Source organism: Pongo abelii, chromosome 19, assembly GCF_028885655.2.
Source record: "Pongo abelii isolate AG06213 chromosome 19, NHGRI_mPonAbe1-v2.0_pri, whole genome shotgun sequence".
In the NCBI taxonomy this organism is placed as follows: Eukaryota; Metazoa; Chordata; class Mammalia; order Primates; family Hominidae; genus Pongo; species Pongo abelii.
Window position 1 is genome coordinate 18,710,599 of NC_072004.2, and position 24,001 is coordinate 18,734,599.

At 56.0% G+C, this 24,001-nt stretch overlaps 1 protein-coding gene and 1 long non-coding RNA gene across 2 annotated transcripts in view; one reads left to right on the top strand and one right to left on the bottom strand.

The window, feature by feature from the left end:
- PEMT (phosphatidylethanolamine N-methyltransferase) overlaps positions 1-24,001 on the top strand; it is an 88,995-nt gene that overhangs the window by 34,443 nt on the left and 30,551 nt on the right. The gene's annotated exons all lie outside the window — the stretch shown is intronic.
- On the bottom strand, positions 2,282-4,791 carry LOC129051021 (uncharacterized). Its single transcript, XR_010137937.1, has 3 exons — positions 4,712-4,791; positions 4,144-4,312; positions 2,282-3,889 (listed from the first exon to the last, which is right to left on the bottom strand). It is a non-coding gene; the product is annotated as an uncharacterized LOC129051021 (long non-coding RNA).

The following is a 24,001-nucleotide window of genomic DNA, read 5'->3' on the forward strand; positions in this document are numbered from 1 at the left end:
GGTGTCTGCTCCTGCCTCCCAGGCAGGCAGCTCGGCCTGGCCCAGGGCACATTTCTCCTGCACCCAGGCACGTTCTTGCCTCTGGTGTCCCCTAGGGTGGGGCCTAGAGCCTTTCCGTCCCACCTGGCACACTGGAGGCCTCCCTGTCTGCCTTCACCCGACGCCTGCCCTGACCACATGGTGGTCAAGGAGTGCACAGCGTACAGCACATGGGGCGCTGTGCAAAGGACATGCCCCAGCCAGGTCACCGGGGATCTTTCTGGCCAGGTCAGGCTGTGGCTTCGCTGTGACTGTCTTAGAGGCTGGGTCTTGGCGGGCCTGGTGGAGGCCTCAGGTGGGGTAGAGTAGCCAGTGGGCCTTAGAGGCTTTGTCCACCTCTGACTCCCCAGCACTCAGGTGGGGCCCACTCAGGCCAGGAAGAGCACTGGGCCACTCGCAGCCGTGCAGCAGGGCTCCAGCCCCAGTCACACCACTGATTGGCCTGGGGTGGCCGTTTCACTGCTCTGAACCATAGGTTCCCCACTCAGAAACTGGGAGGGGGTGGGGCTGCATGGTGGGTCTTTTCTGCCCCCACACTTCTGTTGCCATCCTGTTCTCGGGCTCCCCTCTGTGCCTAGGGTTTCCTGGGAATCCTGGCCGAGACTCACTGATAACCACAAATGCCCACCCAATCCAGAGGCCACAATTCCTCCACCCCTACTTGGATGTCCCTTACCAGCCAGAACTGGCCTTCATCTGGCTCCACCAGCCTTTGGCACCTCTGAGTACTCACAGGCCCGTTTCAAGAAGCTCAGTGCTGGACTGCCTCTGACCCCTGTCCCTCTCCACAGGTGCCCAGGCTCTGGCTGGCCCCCTTCACAGCAGGCTCCCTTCCCCGACAGGCCTCTGAGGGGCAGGCACCCACTTTAAACAGGCTGCCTGGCTTCCAGTCCTGTTCTGCCTGCCTCGAGCAGTTCAGTTAGCCTCTGTGAGCCTCAGTTTCCTCTTCTGTGAAATGGGTACAGTAGTGTTGATCTCATTGGCAAGGCTTGCATGGGAAGTCCTAACGTAGTGTTCCTTCAGACCCCACTGCCTCCAGCCCTCCCCAGGGTCCCCTTTTCTGAAGTCCTATGTCTTGGAGCCAGGCTTGGAAAAGGGGCTGGGACCAGCCTCGCCGGCACACTTGCTAGCTGTGCAGCCTTGGCGGGTCATACCGGGCCTCTGGGACTCAGTTTCCTTGTCTGTAAAAATGGGGAGAGTAAGAAGCTGCAACGGGGTGAAGTGAGCAGAGACGAGGTCTGATTTGGATTTTATGAAGGTTTCTGCAACCATGGCAGTGATGCAGAGAGAACAGGGTTGGGATGGGATGCATTTTGGAAATGGTGAAGGACTTGCTGATGGAAACCTTTCCAATCAGACTTGCTAAGAATGGTTTCGTGCTTCTCTTAGGACCCTGGTTGGGTGGGCTGACCTTGGAGTGGTGCTTCCTGCTAGGTGGTGGGGGCAGGCTCTTGGAGGGGTGGCAGCTGGAAGGGACCTTGTTATAGTGTACATGGAGCACCTGAGGCCTAGGAGGGCTCAGAAATCACTACAAACCCATTGCCAAGCCAGGCTCCGGTCCACTCTGCTGCCCTTTCTTTCTTTCTTTTTTTTTTTTCCTGAGACTGGTTCTCACTCTGCCCGGGCAGGAGTGCAGTAGTGCCATCTCTGCTCACTGCAACCTCTGCCTCCTGGGCTCAGGAGATCCTCCCATCTCAGCCCGAGTAGCTGAGAATATAGCCACGTGTCACCATGCCTGGCTAATTTTTTTTTTTTTCTTTTTTGAGATAGAGTTTCACTCTTGTTGCCCAGATTGGAGTACAATGGTGCGATCTCAGCTCACTGCAACCCCTGCCTCCCAGGTTCAAGCAATTCTCCTGCCTCAGCCTCCCAAGTAGCTGGGATTACAGTCGTGTGCCACCACACCCAGCTAATTTTTTGTATTTTTAGTAGAGACAGGGTTCCACCATGTTGGCCAGGCTGGTTTCGAACTCTTGACCTCACGTGTTCCACCTGCCTCAGCTTCCCAAAGCCCTGGGATTGCAGGCATGAGCCACCATGCCCAGCCCTAATTTTTTAATTTTGTGTGTGTGTGTGTGTGTGTGTGTGTGTGTGTGTGTTTGTGTGTGTGGAGACGGCGGTCTCACCATGTTGCCCAGGCTGGTCTCAAACTCCTGGGCTCCAGCGATTCTGCCGCCTCACCCTCCCAAAGTGCTGGGACTGTAAGCATGCGCTCCCGTGCCCAGCCTCCACTGCCCTTTCTTTGCGTGCCTCCAGCTGCCTCCTCTGAATGTCCTGCAGCAGGAAGCTACTGCAGGTGCCAAGCTCTTGGGGTTCTGGTGTTTAGCCCAGCCAGCCAAGCATGGTTCTGTCCCTAGCCAGTCCCTGGCCCTCCCTGGCCATTCGCTTAGAGATGCCATTTCCTCCTAGGAAACCCTGGGGAGGGCTTGAAGCTCAGCTTGGCAGCCATGGGCTCCAGGAGCCAGTACTTTCCCTCGGGAACACCTGACAGTCCCGGACGCCTGGCTCTACACGGAACTGGGAGAGTGGCCTGTCATTGTCACCAGCCCCTGCAATGTCCCCCTCTACTCCTTGGTGCTGGCTTGGGCCCACCCCATTTCAGTCCTGCTGAGCTTTGCCTCAGTTCTTTATTCATTCAGCAAACATCTCCTGGGCATTTGCCCCATGGAAAGTACTGTTCTGGGAGGTGTGGGCTTTTGGAGATGAGCAGGAAGTTGAGTCCGGAGGCTACAGGGACCTGCTCAGGCATCCTCGTAACCGCCTGGGTCCCAGAGCGAGCCAGGAGCCTCCGAAGCAGCAGGGGCTTCTCAACCACGCACCTGGCTTTCCTCCTCCAAGACTTTCTGTGTGCACCAGCATCTTCCATTTTGCATTTCCCGTCTGTTTACCATGTGTAATTTTGTCAGCACGTCACGTCCCTTTCATAATGAAGCAAGGGACAAAGAAACAAAGGCCAGTGGAGCCCAGTACAGGGTGGCCAGAGGTGTCGGCTCTATGTAGGTCTGCTGCTCTGGTGTGTCCCTGCGTGAGGGTCAGGCTGGGGAGGTGGCGGCAAGAATCAGCCGGGCAGGAAAGACTAACAGGCTGCCCAGAGGCCAGGAGCCGGTGCATGCGTGGTGGTGGTTGGGGGCATTGCTGAGTGCAGAGGCTCTGGGAGAAAAGCCAGGGGTTAAGGGACGCCAGGCAGGCATCTGACCTGGGACTGAATCCTCTGGCGGGAACCTAGAAGCAGCTCAGCAAGGTGAGGGAGACTTGAGGCATCAGAGGCAAATTATGTCCTCTTAGAGCCCCTGCGGATCTGCCAAGACTGAGGGCTTCTCTGTCTCTTTTCGGCATCCTGTGCTTGGCTGAAGATGAGAACCTTGCTTTCCCACTGAGAGGCAGTGGGCCACAGCACTGCGGGAGCCACGGCATCTGCAGACGCATTTGATTCCCCCATTAATAGCAAAGCTCTCACTCCAAGGATCTTCCAGCAGACAAAGGGCGTTTTAACCTTCCTCTCAGTCCCAGTTGCTTGGAGTGGCTCATGTGGCGTCATGCGTGTTCAGAGGCAACAGGAATTTGCAGGAAGGGCCAGGCGCGGTGGTTCACACCTGTAATCCCAGCACTTCGGGAGGCTGAGGCAGGTGGATCATCTGAGGTCAGGAGTTTGAGACCAGCCTGGCCAACATGGTGAAACCCCCTCTCTACTAAAAATACAAAAAACAGCCGGGTGTGGTGGCGCATGCCTGTAATCCCAGCTACTCAGGAGACTGAGGCAGGGGAACCGCTTGAACCCAGGAAGCGGGGGTGGCAGTGAGCCAAGATCATGCCATTGCACTCCAGCTTGGGCGACAGAGCGAGACTCCATCTAAAAAAAAAAAAAAGAGAGAGAGAGCAGGAAGGAAGGCTCTCATGCAGAAGGCTCCGGCCTTGGCTGAGCATCCAGTTTGCTGGGCACCTGGGCCAGGCCCTTCTCTCTTGGGCAATGAGACTCCCAATGACAGCTGCCTCATAGGGCTGCTCTGAGAGTCAGAAGACCTGTTCCTGAGTTTTAGGGATGCTCAGCTGAGCAGGACGTGGCCCTGTTCTCTGGAGCTCATGGTCTGGGGGACTCCCCCTCACCTGCCTGTGGACTCTCTGGCGTCCATCCAGCCGCTTCAGTGTGACGTGTGGCTGCTGCGTGTGCCCTTCCCCAGGAGTGGCTGTGTTCTACTCATCACGGAGGCCTGGTGCCCGGCACAGTGCGCAGCACTTCAAGGCCTCAGAGCATGTTTCTTTAAAGCCACATCATCTGTGAAAGAAGTGGAGCATTCAAGCCTGCTGGCTCTTCCCAGGCAGAGGGAGACCTGGAGGAGAAGCCCAGGGAACCACACACATCCCCCTCCTTCTATGGAGCCACTCTGCCTGCCCCACCCAGATGCCATATTCATAGGACGGGAGGCAGAAAAACATAGGTGGCTTCCGCCGGAGAGGGCGAGCATTTGCTTCTGTGTGATCAGAGGGCAGCGCAGGGGCTGGCTGGGCCCGGGGATCATTGTGACAGGCTTTAGTGGTCTGGGTGGATGGGCCGTGGTCAGAGCTGATGTGGCCAAATTGGCTTTCAGGGGAGCCCAGACCACCTTCTGAGTGGAACCCAAGCACCAGCATAGGTCCTGAAGGGGGCCAAAGGAACGGGGAGGTTCAGACTCACTCAGGTGTGAACGCTGCCCCTGCCCAGGCAGGGACATGGCACCCCCACCCTCTTCTGTGATGCAGGCCTAGAGGTGGCAGTTCTAGAAAGTTCCTCCTCACCTTGCAGGGGAAACTGTTGAGATGGAGGGCACTTGTCCAGGGCAGCACACTGTGAAAGGTGGGAGCCGAGGCTCGGGAAGTGGGCCAGGCTGAGCTGTGACGTGACAGGTGCTGGTGAGCATCTCCTCCGCTTCCCCGTGCTCTGGCCGTAGCAGAATGTGTCCCACTGCTGTCTCCAGCCAGCTCTGGCTCTTCCCTAATTCGGCCTCATCCCTCCGTGTCGCCCTTCTTCTTGGGGGTGGGTACAGTGCTCTGCAGAGTTCCATGGCTTCCCAGCTGGGTGACATGGACAAGCCACATCCTCACTCTGGGCTCGTTTCCTCCTCTGTTAAATGGGCATAGTGGGAGTACCTGCTTGTAGGGTCATCGTGAGAATCCAGTGAGTTGGTCCCTGTGCAGGGTTTAGAGCTGTGCCCATTAGTGCTCATGCATGTGTGTGTGGTCACTCTGGTGCCCATCCTCATCCCCAGTGGAGGCCGTGCATGGCCTTGAATGAGTAGATATGTGTTCCCTTTCATTTCTGTGCTGTGGGAGCTTTAAAAAAATCTGCTGGCCGGGCGCGATGGTTCGTACCTGTAATCCCAGCACCTTGGGAGGCCGAGGTGGGTGGATCACCTGAAGTCAGGAGTTTGAGATCAGCCTGACCAACATGGTGAAACCCTGTCTCTACTAAAAATACAAAAATTAGCCAGGAGTGGTGGCGGGCACCTGTAATCTCAGCTACTTGGGAGGCTGAGGCAGGAGAACTGCTTGAAGCCGGGAGGCAGAGGTTGTAGTGAGCCGAGATCGTGCCACTACACTCCAGCCTGGGAGACAGAGTGAGACACTCTGTCTCAAAAAATTAAAAATAAAAATAATAAAAATTAAAAAAATCTGCTGAATTCACTCTGGCCGTCACTGATGAAACCTTGCAGGGAAGCGGCTCCATTGGCTCAGCCTGTGCAGCTCGCAGCTCACGTTTGCTGGCTTAAAAGCAGCCAGAGCAGGGAGGCAAGCTGCCCACCCTGTTGGCCGCGCACTCTGCCTTCCAGAACAGGTTCCTGTACTGCTGGCCCTGCACGGAGGGCCATGTTCATGCCTTTGGGGTCACGACAGCTCTCTCTAGAGTAGGACATGGGAGGGGGGCTGTGAACATCTGGGGCAGCATCTTCTCTTCATGGATTGTCAGGAACTGCACCCTTGTTTACCGACGACAGAGGCCAGCCTCCCACTGCCTTGTGGCTGAGGGGAGGGGCCAGGTCTCTAACGCTGTCTTCTTTGTACTGAAAACCAAACACCTTCTCTGCACAAGGTATGTCTGTGAGAGAAACAGACAAGAAGACAGAACGGAGCAGGTGCTGAAAGGGTTGCTGTTGGCTGCAGGATCCTGGCTACCAGGCCCCGAGCCTGGCCTCTGCTGGCCTTCCCAGTCAGCCAGTTCCTGCTCACGGACCAGGTCTCAGGTCCAGTGCCTCCTCCGGGAGAAGCCTCTGGACCCTCCTGCCCAGAGGAGCCCCCACCCCACCCCTGGCTGGGTGTGCTGTGGGTGGGAGGGCTGTGACTGCTGGGCAGCGGGGAGGGAGGGCGAGTGGTTCCCCCAAGTGCGGCTTCTCTCCTGTCATGGCAGGGACACGGCAGCTTTCAGGACAGGCAGAGGACATAGTAGGGAACTGAGGAGAGTTGTCCAGAGAAGTTTCTAGATTTAGCTCAGCTTTCCACGTAGGGTACAGAGCTGGAAGGGACCATCTGGCCACATCTGACTGCCAGGTGCTGCCGGGGAGAACCTGCTGAAGGTGCTGGACGTGGCTCTCCTGCAAGGAGGCCACGCGTGGGAGCTGAACTGAGCAGGGGGTGCTGGGTCAAGTTAGTGCTGGCCATTGGATGGACACGGGCCCATCATGGGCCTGGGAGCCGCTGTGGGCTTAAAAAGTGCAGAGTTGGGGGGATCCAGAGTGAGGGGCTGGAGCACAGTTTCATGTGAGGGGTCATTCTGGGACAGTGGCACCACCAGCAGACCCGGGTGGCCGCTGGTAAGGGCCTGTGTGTGTGGTCGCCTACGCTCTTTCCATCTCTTGTCGGCTTCTCACAGCCTCCGCAGAAGACAGGGATAGTTACAGGGAGGACACGGAAAGTCCGAAGTGTGCAGGCGCCCTGCATCCCTGCAGCCAAGTTCCGGGCGGACACTGCCCTGAGCCAGGACGGCGATGTGGGGCGCCTTTCCCACCCAGCTGCCAGGTCACCCCTTCTGGAGGGTGGGGTGGGGCCCGGACCCCTTGTTCTTTGTCCCTGCCCCAAACTTTGGGTCCTGGATAGAGGGAGGCAGTGACATTAACTTCTTCCTGGCCATGGATACAGGTCCCTGAGGACACCGTGTGTGGGGACAGCAAAGCCTTCCTAATCCTCCAGCCGGCCAGGCACCTTCACACCTAAATGGAAACCTGTGTGCTGGTTTCCATGAAGAAAAGGTTGCGATTGGGGGTTCTGCGAGGCCAGCGAGGGGCTGGGACTCTGCAGAGGAGAGTGGACCCACGGGGGGCCGGGCCGCCCTCCAGCCAAGGCTTCTGGCCTGGGGGAAAGGAGGCAAGGGATGAGGGATGCAGGGAGCAGTGTGTTCAGAAACGGTTGTTCCCTGAGTGCAGATTTGACACCTCTTCACTGTCAGCGCTGAGACATGCCCCTGCCCTGGGGAGCTCAGAAAGTCAGGTGCGGGATCCAGTGGCCTAATTTTAGATCTTGGGTCTCCATGTCAAAACGACAGCGGAGTGATTAAAAAAGAAAACGACAGCATGCCCTTGCCCCCTTATTAATTATGGATCAAGCACATTTCCATGAGAGGGGCATCTCCACGCAGGGCCACCGTGGCCGCATTTCTGCAGCCTGCAGGTCTCCATGGCACCCACACCCCTCAACCGGGAGTGGGGGTGGACTCCCCACCGCCCTGATGGGGCTTGGGTGCGCCGCGGGTGAGGAGCAGCGTCTCACCCACAGAGGTGTCTCCTCACGGGGCTCAGCACAGGGTCAGGGAATGGGAGGGACGGTGGTGGCCGTTTCAGGCAAGGCCCTTATTAGACATGAGAATCCCAAATGGCAGATGAAATACCCACTTACCCAGGATCCTCCGGGAGGAACCCATTTTGCATCAGAGAATTCTCCAGTATTCAGTGAAACTTTTTTTTTTTGAGACAGAGTCTCCCTCTGTCGCCCGGCTGGAGTGCAGTGGTGTGATCTCAGCTCACCGACACCTCTGCCTCCTGGGTTCAAGCGATTCTCCTGCCTCAGCCTCCCTAGTAGCTGGGATTACAGGTATGTGCTACCATGCCCGGCTAATTTTTGTATTTTTTGTAGAGACAACCTCCACCTCCCAGGTTCAAATGATTATCCTGCCTCAGCCTCCCAAGTAGCTGGGATTACAGGCACACACCACCGTGCCTGACTAATTTTTGTATTTTTAGTAGAGACGGGGTTTCACGGTGTTGCCCGGGCTGGTCTCGAACCCCTGACCTAGGTGATCTGCCTGCCTCGGCCTCCCAAAGTGCTAGGATTACAGGTATAAGCCACCACGCCCAGACTTCAGTGGAACTTTAAATGCCTGAAGCTTTTTTGTTTCGTCTTTTTTAAAAATTAACTGTCTCAGTCTCAGGTAGGTTCCCTGCCCTCCTCCATCCAACCGTGTCGTGGTGACGAGGGGTCGCCGGCTAGCAGCTCACCAGAGCTGGGACACACGGCCCTCGTGCCCTGCGCTGGTGGCCGAGGGTGCTACACTTTTTCAGGACTCTCCTTGTTCGGTGTTTCTGGCCCCTCTTTCCAGTGTCACATTGCTGCTCATGGTGCCTGGTGCCTGTCCCATGCCCCTCCTGTTTTGCTGCTGCTTATCTGCTGTTTGGGGCGTCCTGTGACAGGCCAGTTGGAATCCTACGTAGAGTGAAAGCATTTCAGCCCCAGACAGGCCCAATCACTCCCACGCCAGCTTGTGTTCTCATTGGGGCCTGGGTTGGGCTGCTGTGGAGGCCTGCAAGCCCGCGCCAGCTTATCCGCCCTGTTGGGCCTCAGAGGCGCCTGTCAGCTCCAGCTCACCACCGTGTGTGGCCCTCTGCCCCTTGCCTCTGGGACAGGCTTAGTCTGCAGTTATTATGTTCAAAATTTTAAAATTTTAAGCAGTTAACACTGATGCGTGATGAAAATTCCAACAGCACAAAAAGGCAGATAGTGACAATGTCCCCCTTGAATCTCTTTCCCCTGAGCCCCTTGCCAGTGTCTTGGGTCCCTTCCTGAGATGTTCTCTGCAGCCTTCTGCATGGCGTTCAACATCATTTCCTTCATCAACAGTCGAGGATTACGGTCCCATAATAACAGTAATTAACGTTTATTAGCATTTCCCAGGTGCTGACCTTTGCACCCGTTCTCCCACCGATGGTCATTTGGTTTATTTCCAACTTTTCCTACTATGCACAGTGCTAAATTAAACCACCTGATACCACCAATCTGCACACGTGGGCAGGTACATGCAAGATCTGCAGCAGGGTCTGGAATAACGTCCTTTAGTTACAACGTTGATGATAAAAAGTTGATTCCCTGCTGCGGCCACTGTGTGCATATGGAGTTTGTGTGTTCTCACGACTCCGTGGGTTTTCTCTCTGTACTCTGCTTTCTTTCACATCTCCATGATGTGCACATTCAGTGAACTGGCACATCTAAGTGGTCGCAGTCTGAGCAGGTGTGGGTGCCAGTGTGTCCTGTGATGGGACGGCGTCCTGTCCAGGCTTTGTGCCCTGGAAGAGGCTCTAGCCACCTGCGACCTTGAACTAGAATAAGCGGGCTGGAAAATGAATGAATGCAAGTAATTGTCAACTAAAAATTCGTGAAGTCTGCAACAATCACACAAATGCACGGCAATAAATGATGGGATCCCAATGCACCCTGATCCCGCCACTTCTGTTCTTGTTTGGTTTTGAACTATGTGGTGGTAGGAGGTGCTGTGGCGTACCCTCAATAGCTGTGGGGAGTGGGGGGAAGGGGGGGTTCTGAAGCAGACCATTCAGGTGTGGCTTGTGCACACACCCCTTGACCCCCAAGTGCGACAGGGGACCCCAAATTCCATCCCAGCTGTGCATCTGCAAAGCTCAAATGGACTCTTGTTTGAAATTCGACCTGATCGGTGGCACAGAAAAGCTGCGAAGATCGTCCCCAGAGACACCGAGCGGCAGCAGGCCCTGGAACAGGCAGAGATTGTGCTGTTCTGTTCTGTCCCTCCCTTTGGGTGACAGAGAACCACGAACGTCCGTGTCCTCAGAGGGTCACGGGACACGTTCCAGAGGGGGGTGGTGGGGAGCACAGTGAGCACAGAACGTGGTATTTTCAATCCAGGCTGTACCGGCGAGAAGAGAGAGTCCCTGTGCCCAGCCCTGCTGATCCCCGCCCCCCGCTATCAGGGAGGAACTGTTTTCAGGGACAGTCTCACCACCCTGTGAAGAAGGATCCATTTCCGTCAGCACCCTGCCTTTCATGCTCCTCCCTGCTGTTGAGCAGTGTGTGCTCCCTCCCGGCGCCCACGCTACCCACCCCCTGTTGGCATGGCCTCTGGAAGCTGCGGACTTGCAGGGACTGAGTGTGTGTGCAGGTACAGCGTGGCCCAGATGAGGACGTGCCTCCTGTCTGTTGGGCTGAAAAGCTGCGGAAGCCCCAGACCCGCCTGAAAAGCACTGCTTTTGCCCAAGAGGATGGACAGATTGTCACAGCTATGGTTTTCATAAGTGGCCTGTGGCTTCCTGAGGTATTAGCCTCAGGGAGCTCAGTGGAGACACACAGGCCTGCCCTGTGCTGTCTTTGCAACTTTCCTGAAAATCTAAAAGTGTTCTAAAATAAAAGGTAAAAAATGCCACGGTTGGCTGGGCGCAGTGGCCCATGCCTGTAATCCCAGCATTTTGTGATGCTGAGTGAGGCAGGTGGATTGCTTGAGCCCAGGAGTTTGGGAGCAGCCTGGGCAACATAGCAAGATCCCATCTCTACAAAAAAATATAAAAGTCACACCTGTAATCCCAGCACTTTGGGAGGCTGAGGCGGGTGGATCACGAGGTCAGGAGTTTGAGACCAGTCTGGCCAATATGGTGAAACCCCATCTCTGCTAAAAATACAAAAATTAGCTGGGTGTGGTGGCATGCGCCTGTAGTCCCAGCTACTCAGGAGGCTGAGGCAGAAGAATCACTTGAACCCGGGAGGCGGAGGTTGCAGTGAGCCAAGATTGTGCCACTGCACTCCAGTCTGGGTGACAGAGTAAGACTCCTTCTCAAAAATAAATAAATAAATAAAAATTTTGTTAAAAAGGGCATGGTGGCACATGCCTATAGTCCCAGCTATTCCGGAGTCTGAGGTGGGAGGATCATCTGAGCCCAGGGAGGTCAAGGCTGCAGTGAGCTGTGATTGTGCCACTGTACTCCAATCTGGGTGACCTTATCTCAAAAAAAAAAAAAAAAAAAGAAAGAAAGAAAAAAATTCCATGGCTGCTTGTCACTGCAGAGGGTTGGTCTCACAGCCTGGTCAGGGTCCTGCTGAGGAGATGTGGCCTGGTCACTATGCCTTCCAGACACACACCACATAGTGTGGACACTCGCCACCCTCCACACACTGCCCAGACAGGCTCTACCTCCTGTCCTTCAAGACCTGTACTTGGCCGGGCACGGCGGCTCACGCCTGTAATCCCAGCACTTTGGGAGGCCGAGGCGGGCGGATCACCTGAGGTCAGGAGTTCAAGACCAGCCTCAACATGGAGAAACCCCATCTCTACTAAAAATACAAAATTAGCCGGGCGTGGTGGTCCATGCCTGTAATCCCAGCTACTCGGGAGGCTGAGGCAGGAGAATTGCTTGAACCTGGGAGGCAGAGGTTGCGGTGAGCCGAGATCGCACCATTGCACTCCAGCCTGGGCAACAAGAGTGAAACTGCGTCTCAAAAAAAAAAAAAAAAAAAAAGACCTGTGCTCACCATGAAGCCGTCACAGACTCTGGTATGAATTTAGCCACAGACTTGATGTTCTGACGCCTCGAGGAGTTTCTGGGTCCCTCAAGGGCCCAGGTGACATGATCTCCAGTGCAGCCTAGAGCTTTGGAATCCCTCTCCCTCCCCCAGACCCCTGGTCTCCAGAAGACCCCTAGGAGCCCAGGGACCATTCTAGAATGGCATGTTGTATACACGCTGTCCCTCCCCACTGGATGGTCAGCCCTCAGGGGCAGCACGGCTTGGCCCAGCCTACCCAGCCCAGGGCATTCAAGCTTTGGCCTCACCTAGAGCCAGGCTGGACGCCAGCAGGGCTGTGTGCACCTTGGCCAGCTTTGGAGCTCCCGTCTGTGGACCGCCACTATGACGGTAGCTACCTCAAAGTGTTCTTGAGGACCAAAGGAAGTCATTCCTTCCCCTGGAGGGAGACTGGAACCTAATGGGTATCCCGGGAGGCGGGGGGAGGTTCGGATAGAACATCCCGCTGCTGTGCGTGCAGCAGAGTGGCTGCCGTCAGATTTCTTTGGGGTGGCCTGCGCACTGGCTCTGATTCGATGACGTTCTCTGTGTTTTCCAATTTTCTTCTTGCTCTTTAGCTCCTTCCTTCTGGCTTCTCCATCTTCACATTTCCCACAGAATTCAGTTGTGATTTAGATTTTCCATGCCCCTCACTAGCGTGTTCTGGCTCCTGTCATGCAGACACCTTACCCTTAAATACCAAGTCCGAGATAAACCTGCTTTCAGTTCACGGGCGCTTGGAGGTCCTGGGGGTTCTGTCCTTGAGCATGAGGAAGGAGATGCACAGGGTAGGGCCCTGTGGCTGTGCCCCAGACAGGACGAGGAGGACGAGGAGGAGGAGGAGGAAGAGGAGGGAGGCTTTCCAGACACACAGGCAGGGCTGGGGGAGCCATGCAGGAGACAAGCCAGGCTGAACTTGGGACTTTTGCACACAATGCTTCTCTGCCTGGAAGGCCCTTCTTTCTGTGTTCTATGTGGTGTCTGCTTTTCATCCTGCATGCCACAGTGTGAAGATCACCACCCTGACTGCCCTCTCTCCAGGTTATTCTTTCTCCCAGCACCCTGTTCTTTGGCGAGCGCATCTCTGGCATCATCACACAAAGTCCATGCGGCACAGACAGGAGGCCCCCTTGGGTAGAGTCCCTGAATGCCTGGCCTGCTTGTCCTAGTGCCCCAGGGCCTGGCACTTGGCAGCCCTCCATAGCTACCTGAAGAACAGATCTGTGTGTGGAGAGGGGTCGGGAGCTCTGCACTTTGGGAGGACTGTGGCTGGCATTTGCTTGCAGTTGGGGTTGGGCTGGTTTGCAAATATTTCTCTCTGCCTCAGCAGGTGTGAAATAGCACCTCAGAGCTCCTTGCCTGTTAAATTATTTCCAATTGAATTAATTATCTTGCAGTAACAGCGGAGCTGCTAATAGGGAACATTGGGTGCCCCCCAGGAGGAGCATGTGGCTGGAGAGCACGCTTGGAGCTGGAGACCAGTGGGCAGCCCAGCTCTTCGGGGGCGCAGGCCCCCTGGAGCTCTTCTGCAGATGGGCAGCTTCATCCTGCAGTCACCAGTGCATGCAGAGGTCCAGCCACGGCCACCTCTTTTCTTTTCTGTCCTTTAAATGGAGAGGGTCAGCACGTAGCAAATGAACCAACTTCGCTTTGACTGCAGCCGTGAAGATAATGAGGCAGCCTTGGTTGTCATCTAAACTCAGCAATGGTCGAGAGCTAATTGGGATTTCGTGGCCTGCTTCCAAATTGCAAGCCCTGTTGGGCTACTAATGCCCCACCTTGTCCCAGCCTCTCTTTGGCCATAGGCTAGGCCAGCCCCAGGGTGGACAGGGAGGCTCCCCAGGGTTGGACAAAGGCAGGCGCCTGTGAGCAGAGGCCTGGGGGCTGGATGGGTGGCAGGTGGCCAGGCCACTCTTCCTAGCCCAGCTGATGCCATCCCGTTATCTTGTAATTTTCTTCCCGGGGCCTTATCAGACTTATTAGCAAATGTCAGAAACAATGAGAGTCACTTAAACCTGATCATGCCTACTGCACCCCCCACCAGCCTGGCACCAGTTTGAAGCCTGCTTCTGAAAATGTGGTGGAGAAAGCCCTGCTGCTCCTGGGAGGGGCCCAGGCCATTTGACTCTGCCTGGTGGGTTCAGGGCTGCCTGGCTAACCACCAAGACACGGGAGAGCAAAGCCCGGCCAAACCCAGGGGCAGTGGCGTCCAGCAGGCATCGGGCCACACCGTGGCCCACACATGCCCTTCTCCACAGGTGCCATCATCTCTTTTCTTCTCCCATTAGTGATGGCTTCATTGGCCTCAGGTGACACCGCCTTCTAGCCCAGGCCACTGGATCCAGCCAGAGCGTCTGTGCATAGCCCCAGGGAGGTGTGGGGAGGCTCAGCCCCACCTGGCAAGTTTATAGGCTCCTTGAGGACATAAGATGGGTACAGAAGAGGCTTCAGGGCTCAGCAGATGCTGTGCTGGGAGTGAGCCCAGGCGAGGTGGCCCAGGGACAGAAGATGGAAGGAGGTCGGTCGTGGCCTCCTTCCAGAAGGAAAGAGATTTTAGGAGGAAGAGACAGGCAAGGAAAGGAATTGGTTTTTCAGGCAGAGGAGTACTTTTTTAAAATTGACAAATTTTAAGCTTACAGAAAAGTAGAGAGGACGAACCTCCAAACATCAGCACTTAGATTCCAGTACATCCTGCCTTGGTAGCTGACGTCACGAACGCCGTGACCTGTCCCTCTGCACTCCATCATAGCATCTCTAAAACGGAGGACATTTCCTACCTCAGCACAACTTCATTATCACAAAAGAGAACATTTCGAGCAAAAGTTTGGAAGCAGGCAAGAGTAGGGTTTGTTCTGGAATGGAATGAATGAATGAGTCATGGGCTGGACCCAGCCCCGCAGAAAGAGCAGAGGAGGCCGTCTCTGGTGTAGGAGTTGAAGCCAAGACTCAGCATGCAGGACAAGGAGCCCAGCCTGGTGGCATGGGCTGTGGCTTCTCCAGTGGGCCCATGGGAATGGCCCTGGGGCTGGGACATGTGGGGACGGTGGCCACAAGAGGAGGATCTTCAGCATGGCCTGACAGCACCTGTAATGTAGGCAGGCAATGGGCTCCTCCAGGTGGCAGGAACAGTGTGAGGAGCATGGAATGTGCTGGAGACCACGGGGCATGTGCCCTCCGGGCGCACCTTGGACAGACCTGGGTGAGAGGTGGGCTGGGACGCCAGGACGGTGAGGGGCTTCAAGGTGTGTTTGTCCTTTGTCCTTACACAGGTGACCTGCATGGGTGGGTGAGGTCCTTCAGAATGCTCTAGAACAGGACAACTGAAGTCCCGGCTGCCCCGCTCAACACGCCATGATTCCTAGACTGCCCTGAGAGGTCAGGTTTTAAATAGGGTGTGGCCTGGCAAGGACCCTGAGGGATGTGAGGCCAGACAGCTCCTTGGTGGCCGCCCGCACGGGACGCTGAGTGGCCCTTTGGAACAGGAAGTGCCTTGTCCAAGTTAACCTGGGCCCGGGCCCACCTTGGACTCCCTCTGGAGAGAACAGCTGGCCTGTTTGCCTCCTTTCTCCTTCCTTCCAAAATAACATGTCCAGGTCCCTTGGTAAGAATGCTGCAGCTGGGGTCAGTCTCCAAACTGGAGTTTGGTGGCTAAAATGCCCGCCTTTCTGCCCCCAATTTCACATGTGGTTGATGGTCCTGGTTCAGCAGGGAAGATGCTCTTGGACCCGTGTCTGCTGGTTGGGAAGTGGAGAAAGCCGCCCTGTTCTGCCTCCATTTTGAAATGTCTTTTCTGTTCGGAGGACTAAAGGAAGCCAGAACTGGTTCAGATGTTCATGAGCACCTGTGCCATCCCCTGCCCATCACACTTGAGGACGCCAAGGCTGTGGTCTGTGCAGTGAATCGGGGCAGTGGGGGGACTTCATGGTTAGAAACACAAGCTGGAGGCTGGATGCGGTGGCTCATGCCTGTAATCCCTGCACTTTGGGATGCCTGAGGTCAGGAGTTCAAGACCAGCCTGGCCAACATGGTGAAACCCTGTCTCTACTAAAAATACAAAAATTAGCTAGGCATGGTGGTGGGCACCTGTAATCTCAGCTACTTGGGAGGCTGAGGCAGGAGAATCGCTTGAACCCGGGAGGTGGAGGTTGCAGTGAGCCGAGATCACACCATTGCACTCCAGCTCCAGCCTGGGCTACAAGAGCAAAACTCTATCTCAAAAAAAAAAAAAAAAAAGAAAGAAACACAAGCTGGGCTTCCTGCTTCCCAGCTGTGTGGCTTTGGGCCAGTTACTCACTGTCTGGGTGCCTCCATGTTCTTGTTTCCTTATATAAAATAAAGTTCTTTCCTCATGGATTGTCAGGAGGATTCTGTAATAATCCACAGGACGTGTTCTGCATGCACTAGGTGCTCAACTTTCCTGACCCCCATCCAGTGCCCCCCTCACCGACCACGTCTGCCCTCTAAGCTGCCAGTCCTATAGGAGGCATTAAGACGTCTAGCAAGGCTGTGTTCTCAGATGCCTTGAAATGGGACCTCAGCCTTGGAGTTCTCTCCTCCCACATGGAGGCAAGTCACTGACAGTCATCTAGCAAATTGTATGCATGGTCAAGCTCAGAGGTTCTATTTTGGGTCAAAAAAGGCATGAGCTGGCTGGGCGTGGTGGCTCACGCCCGTAATCCCAACACTTTGGGAGGCTGAGGCAAGCAGGTCACCTGAGGTCAGGAGTTTGAGACTAGCCTGGCCAACATGGTGAAACCCTGTCCCTACTGAAAATACAAAAATTAGCTGGATGTGGTGGTGCACGCCTATAATCCCAGCTACTCAGGAGGCTGAGGCAGGAGAATCACTTGAACCTGGGAGGCAAAGTTTGCAGTGAGCCGAGATCGTGCCCCTGCCCTCCACCTGGGGCAACAAGAGCAAAACTCCATCTTAAAAAAAGAAAAAGAAAAAAAGGTACAACTGGATTTTGCCCTTTGTCATGAGAGCATTTCATACCTTCATGAAAGTTACTGCAGCTGTGCTTCAGGCAGAGGATCCGGGATCCAGGTGGTGTGTGCTGCCTTCTGTGGCCCCTTCAAAGGGCAGCCACCTTCCCAGTGCCGCAGGAGCTCCTGGTCTGGGGCCACATGCTTGGAAGGGCCACTGAATGTGGTGAAGGGCTGGGTCCTGGTACTGAGCCTGTTGAGACTTCTGCAGGATTCACTGCCGCGTGCCTGAGGAAGGCGGACGAGGGAAAGGACAGTGTGGAGTGCTCAGCGGAGTCCCCGTGGTCGCACTTGGGAAGAACGCCCTGGCAGTGGACGGTCAGTGGTCACATGCACACGGGAGGCCCTCAGGATTCTGTAGGACAAGACATGGCTTCTCCACAGTCCTGGGGATCGGGAGCAGATGCAGAATGTGGCCGAGTGGCCCGGGCCAGGGCCTGAGAGTCTGCATTCTGACGTGCTTCCCCGGTGGTGCTGCTGGTCTGGGAACCACACTGGGTTTAAGTAACTGATTTAAGTAACTGATGTGAGGAGGCCATGCTCTGGGGGAAGGCAGCTGGAGAGGAGAAGAATGATGTCCCCATGCCCCTTCCAGCCTCAGAGTCTTCCAGACCCGGCAGTGTGCAGGAACGGCAGCTTCACTGCCCATCCCCTGGGGTGGTCCCTGCAGCCTTGGGCCCTGCTCCCCCAACGGTGGCCAAACGGCGTAAAGGAGGGGGTGGCCTGGTCCCTGCAGGCTGCCCTCAGCCTGGGTTTGCTCATCTATGAGATGGGATCACATGTACAATCCCAGCTACTTCACAGAGCCCAGGCAAGGATCTCATGGACTTGTGCATGTGGAAAAGCCCCGAAACTGAGAGATTCTAGAAATACCAGGATTGTGGTCACTGTCATTACTGGAGGGCATAACCCATTCCCCTGTTTTTCCTCCATGAAAGACAATCCCACCAAAACACGAAGGCCCTGCCCTCCATCTGTTTGTGTCCTTGGCATGGTTCAGCCTGCTCTCCCCATGGCCTGAGAGGAAAGCATTAGCCAGGAGGGGAGTTGGAGGTGGCGGGAGGTAATCCTGGGAGTCCGTGGTGAGCTGAGGGCATGGAGAAGACTCATCTGGGGTGACCTGAGCAAGCACCCTCTATCCCAAGCCAGTCCCCAGAGGCCACCTAGGCCCCTGTTTCTGGATTAACTGAGCAGGAGATCAATCAGGCAAACCAGGTTGCTTGGCACAGTGCTTGCCTTAAAGAACAAGGTGGGCCAGGCGTAGTGGCTCACGCCTGTAATCCCAGCTCTTTGGGAGGCTGAGGCGTGTGGATCACCTGAGGTCAGGAGTTTGAGACCGCCTGGCCAATATGGTGAAACCCCGTCTCTACTAAAAATACAAAAATTAGCTGGGTGTGGTGGCGAGCACTTGTAATCCCAGCTACTTGAGAGGCTGAGGCAGGAGAATTGCTTGAACCCAGTAGGTGGAGGTTGCAGTGAGCAGAGATCATGCCGCTGCACTCCAGCCTGAGCAACAGAGCAAGACTGCATCTCAAAAAGAGAAAAAAGAGGAAGGTGGGCTGTGCCCTTCTGGCTCAGGCACTGATATTCAGAGGCCAGCGCCAGGCAGATGAGCCCTGGGTGTTGGGCTCACGTGTCTGTGGCCTGTCATTTTAGCCTTGGGGCCAGGGGTAGCAGCCCTTTCTGTCTGGGTAAGGGGCTCATGTGGAAACATTTCTGCCTTGGCAGCCCAGGCCATGGCTGGCTGCAGATGCCCTGGGCAGGCCCCGGTCGCTGAGGAGTCTTCTTGGCAGGTTGCTTCATCTCTGAAGCTCAGAATCCTTTCCTGGAGCACAGATATCAAAATATTTATCCCCAGAAGCCTCAACAAACCTGTGCTCACCGCTGCTTTAGGCCCTACAGCAGTCCCAGGTCTGGGCAGATGTTTCAAGCTCAGTGTGTGGGCTCTAGCTCGCTGGAGCTGGGCCCAGGGAACCGGCGCTTTGGGATGAGGCTTGCCATGTCCGAGCCTGCCTACACCCCGCTGCTGCTGCGGCCGGTGGTCTTGGGGCTGCCTGCCAGCCTTTTCTCCTGGGAGCTAAGTGGGGACAGATGCTGCGGGCCATGGTCCACGATACTCCCTGCTTCCTGTTTGGTGGGCAGCCTGGGTTTTAGGAATGTGTGGAGCTGGAGGAGCTGAAAGAGCTGGGGCTCAGGATCAGGTGGTCCGGCTGACTCGGGAAACTTTGAGGCGCCACCGCCCCTGTCCGTGCGTGAGGAAGACATCTTCCTTGCAGGGCTCTGGGAGGATAGGGGTGCTTCTGTAATGCCCAGTCTTGGGCCTGGCGCCTACCTCATACGGGTGCTGTATATAGCAGCGGGCAGAGCACAATTCTGCTAACGTCAGCAACAATCCTGTCGGTTGGAATAAACATGCAGATGCATCTGTGACCCCAGAATGCCAGCGGTGGCTCTGTCCCCATCTCAGCCGAGCACTCAGCGGCCAGGGTGCCTGGACTCAGCACAGGGCTGGCACCGAAACTGGCAGTCACTGCTGTCAGTGCCCACAGAAAGCGAGAAGAGAATAGACAAATATCAGGCAGTGGAGACACTCCCTGCCCACTGCAGATTTATAATCAGCGAACATTTATTAAGTACCTGTTGTATGCCTTGAGGTGCTCACAGGGGAGCACTCGGGAGCCCATTCACTCGCCAGTGATGAGTGGGCAGTGTGCCAGGTGCCATCCAAGGGCGGGGAGCGAGGGGGTCACTGCAGGAGAGGGTGAGAAGGAGGCTGCATGCTGCGCGACCCTCTGAACCCTGAGCCTGCCTGGAGGAGTGGGCTGCGCTGCGGGGACCCTGTTGGAGAGGGGCAGCATGGGGAGGGGCGGAGCCTGCCTAGGGCCTCTCATCCTGCAGCTGCCTGGATGTTGGGCTCCTTCTGACAGTGTCCTCTAGTAGATGCGGGTTCTGGGGGTGTGGCTGGTGGAGGCCAGCTGGTGCTCCTGACTCACTGGCTCCTCTCCTTGCACAGTGGCTGCTGCCACCTGCCTAGGGAGTCTTCCTGGGGCTCAGTTCCCCTGACCCCCGGGCCATAATGCCAGAACCCATGCTGGCTGGCCACCCTCCCTCACGTGTGCTGTGCTCAGCCCAAAGTTGGTGCTTTCGCCTGTGTGCTCTGGGCAGAGCAGGTGCAGAGGAGGCACTGGGATAAAGTGCAGAGTCCACCTGGGACAGCCCCCTCCTCGTCCCGGCCATTGCCCCATGTTGGGGGTCTTCTGTCAGGGGAGGGAGGGTTGGAGCTGGGATTGGAAGGCCCCTCTGAGGCTCTTCTTCCTTCCTCCATGAGCCTTCCAGGCCCCACCCTCCATCCTGCACCCCTGCCCCATCCCCACCCACGGCCAGGGCTGGCTGCTGCCCATTTGGCCCCTTCCCTTGGGGCGTTGCTTCCAGGCTCAACTCAGATTCTGTCTTTTCCAGAAGGTGTCTCTGTCCTTCCATGCCCCCAGCCTTTGTTCCTTGTCCTCCCCTGTCCCTGCACTCCTGGGGTGGGCCCTCCTGCTCCTGAGCCTCCTGCCTGGAGGCTGTGAGCTCCCTGCCACCTGCCTGGTCAGTCTTTCCTGCACCAGCCTCCCAGGACCCCTCCTGCCCACACTCCTGAGAGACTCAGGTGCCAGTGCATGGGTGGGGCACAGGGGCTTCGGCAGACAGAGGGTGGTGATACAGGGGTGGAGTCCCACAGGCTGGATGCCTTGACACTTCTCAGCTGCGGGGCTGTGCCCGGGGCTCTGTGCCCCTGAATGAGGGCAATGGTTCCCCTGCACAGTGACCTTGTGAGCTGATTCAGGCCCCATGATAGTGATTAGCTGACAGCACATTGGCCCTCAGAGCAATGAAAATACACAGTTACACAGTAGCAAAATCTCACGAGCAGTCCCTCAGCTGGGGCAGGGACACATGGACTGTGGCACATCCACACCAAAGAATCCTGTGCAGCCACAAAAAGGAACAAGCTGGGGATACATGTGACACCCTGGACGCGTCACAGAGGCATCATACCAAGTGCAGGATGCCACAGCCTGCGCGATTCCATTTCTGTGACACTTGAGGAGGGAAACACTTGAGGAGGATGGAACACAGGACAGGAGTGTCTGGGGTGGGACAGGGAAGGGCCTGGCTCTGGGCTGGAGCCTGTAGCCGGCTGGAAGTGCTGTGTCCTGATGTGGTGGTGGTATGCATTTGTCAAGACTCATAGACCTGGTTGGGGCACAGTGGCTTACAGCTGTAACCCCAGCATTTTGGGAGGCCAAGGCGGGAGGATTGCTTAAGGCCAAGAGTTGGAGACCAGACTGGGCAACATAGCGAGACCCCATCTTTACTAATATCAAACAACAACAACAAAACTCATAGACCTGTACATTAAAAAGGGTACATTTTACTCTATGTGTTACCTTCATAAATCTGACCTAAAAATGATTTTTAAAGTCTCCCCTTCTAAAATATATTAATCTTTAAGAAACAAAAACAAAACAAAAAGCTGGCTAACAGTGGGTGCTACTACTAGCACGTGGGCGTTGATGATGGTGATAATGTCTCTCGCCCATAAAAGACCAGCTTGGAAACCTGAGCCCCAGCTGCTTATCAGCCTGTGTAGCCAGACAACCATTCTGCCACTCGCCAAATATTTTCAAATTTCCTTTCCGAGGCAGGCTGAAGTCCAGGTAAATATTGACCCAAGAAGGTGGATCACGCTTTGTGCTATATTTGGTTAAAAGTTGGAGTCACTCCTAAGCTACTTTTTCAGTTGCTTTGTACAGGTGGGTTTGTTTTATGTAAAAAGAAAAGACACTTTAAAAAGCTGCGCATAAATCAGACATCATAAATGCAGTAGAAAGCCTCCCTATTTAAATGACTCAGCGAATCTTCTGATGAAACAACTGCCTCTTCCCCGTTAGTGTATTTATTAATTTTTTTTTTTCTTTTTTTGGAGACAGAGTCTTGTTCTGCCACCCAGGCTGGAATGCAGTGGTGTAATCGAAGCTCACTGCAGCCTCAAATTCCTGGGCTCAAGTGATCCTCCTGCCTCAGCCTCTCAAGTAGCTGGGACTACAGGCATGTGCCACCACGCCCAGAGAATCTTTCAATTCTTTGTAGAGATAGGGTCTCACTTTGTTGCCCAGCCTGAGGTAAATTTTTAAATATATATTTTATTTAAGTAAGAGCCGTGACAGCAATGACACAATACTGCCTCTGTCCTGGCCTGGGGCTCTCTGTGCTGCTGGTGGCCATCGCCTTTGGAGAAGCCACTCAGCGTGTATTGATGGAGTGACCTCCCTGCCTCCCTGTCCAGCTGGGCTCAGGTACCCAGCTCTTTAGCACCCTCCCTCTACCATCATGGGGCCTGCAGGTCACTGAGGGCTGGGAGGGCTGGGACCCAGGCCCCTGACTGGCCCCCTGTTGCAGCGTTGGGGAGACCACCTCAGACAGCAAGGACGGGTGTGCCATGGGTCCCGGCAGCAGCTGTCCCTTCCCGAGGAGGGCGTTTGCCAGCTGACCACTCCCTGGTGCTTTCTGCCCTGATCTTCCCTGGAGGTGGCCGGTTGGACGTGAGGACGAGGTCCCACCCAAGTCACAACTGTGTGACTGTCTTCCAAGTCAACAAACATTCTCCGAGCCTCCTGGAAGGCTGAGTGGCGGGAAGGAAAGACACCTGCCTTCTATGCCATGCTGGGCCCTGCAGCAGGCACTGTCCATGTCTCAAATCTCCTCCGTCCCCGGGAAATCCAGGCACAGGTCATATTGCTGGAAGGCTTGTCTGCCTCTCCCAGTCTCAGAGCCAGAGCTTCCAGGAGCAAAGAGCGGTCCGGGCCTTTCCTTTTCTTTCTCCCACTCTATCTTATCTCTCCTGCTTTCTCCCAGAAGGCAAGTATCAGGGATGGAAGAGGTGGCCACGTGGCAGAGCATGACTAATCGGCAGCTGAGTGGCACACACACAGGGGATCCCGCCTGAGGCCTGGGCCAGCATGGGGAAGGCCCCTGCAGGCTGCTGGGCACGGGGATGGCTCGGGGTCCTGGGCTGGGCTGGGCTGGGCTGGGCTTGGGGGAGCCAGGTGTGTTGGGCTGGAGCTAGCCTCTGCTGTCGCTGGACCACAGTCACCCATGGAGGGCACAGGTTGGGGACCTGCAGGGACAGCATCTGCCTTCTGGCCGGTGGGGGGTTCTTAGTAGCAGGGCAAGGGGAAGGCAAAGGGGGCCAGGCCCAGGAGCAGGTGGGGCCTCCTCACAGGAGCAGGGCAGGATTCGAGGAGCTCTGGGCTCCCACCTTCAAGCTGGACTCTGGGCATGCCGGCTCCCTCCTTCTTTCCAGGGCAGCAGCAGCCCCACATTCGGGACAGAGCCATCTGTGTAAGCAGGGCTCAGAGACCCTCAGACAGACAGGGAAAAGGAGCACAATGTATTGTCATCGTCCAGCCTGAAATCTCCACTGGGACCCATTAGTGGGGCACGTGGCAGACACCCTGTCCCTCCGTGCCCCCCGGCCTGTAAGAGCAGCTGAGGCCGTCTTATCTGCTGAGGGAGACCCCGCGCTCCCTGACTTTCCGGGCTGGGTGCTGGCACTGGTGAAGGGTTTCGGGCTGTGGGCCTCTTGCCTTCCACTCAGACTGGGCCAGGCCCGACAGCACCATGAACCAGAGCCGCCCTGAGTAGGGGCTGACACTGCCAGGCCAGCCTCATCCTGCTCTCGGCTATACCAGGTCCCACAGGGCCAATGGACCATTTCAGTGGATGCAGGGAGCACGGAGCATGAGTTGCACCTGGTGGACGGGCAGGTGTAGCAGGCCCTCATGAGAGGAACACCATTGACTTTCCCACTGGGTGAGGAAGGGACAGCTCTGTACCATTTCCCTCTGCTCAAACCCACAGGAGCCAGCCAGGGCGTGGACACTCCCATGAGGTCACCTTTGCTGGTCTGTTCCTTGCAGGGCTGCTGAGTTCTTGACAGAGGTAACAAGCGACCCTGGGGCTTCCTTGTCCAGGAGGAAGGTTGGGGGCTGCCTGGTTGTGCTTCGGACCCGGAGGCAGACAGAGGAGGCCTTTGAACTTGGCCTGAGCTTGTTGGGTGAAGCCAAGGACAGAGGCTGGGGTCTGAGTGAGGGGAGATGGTCCCATGAAGTCAGATTGGCACAGATCCCCCCATCAGAGTTGGGAGGCCCCAGAATGTTCAGGAACAGCATGTG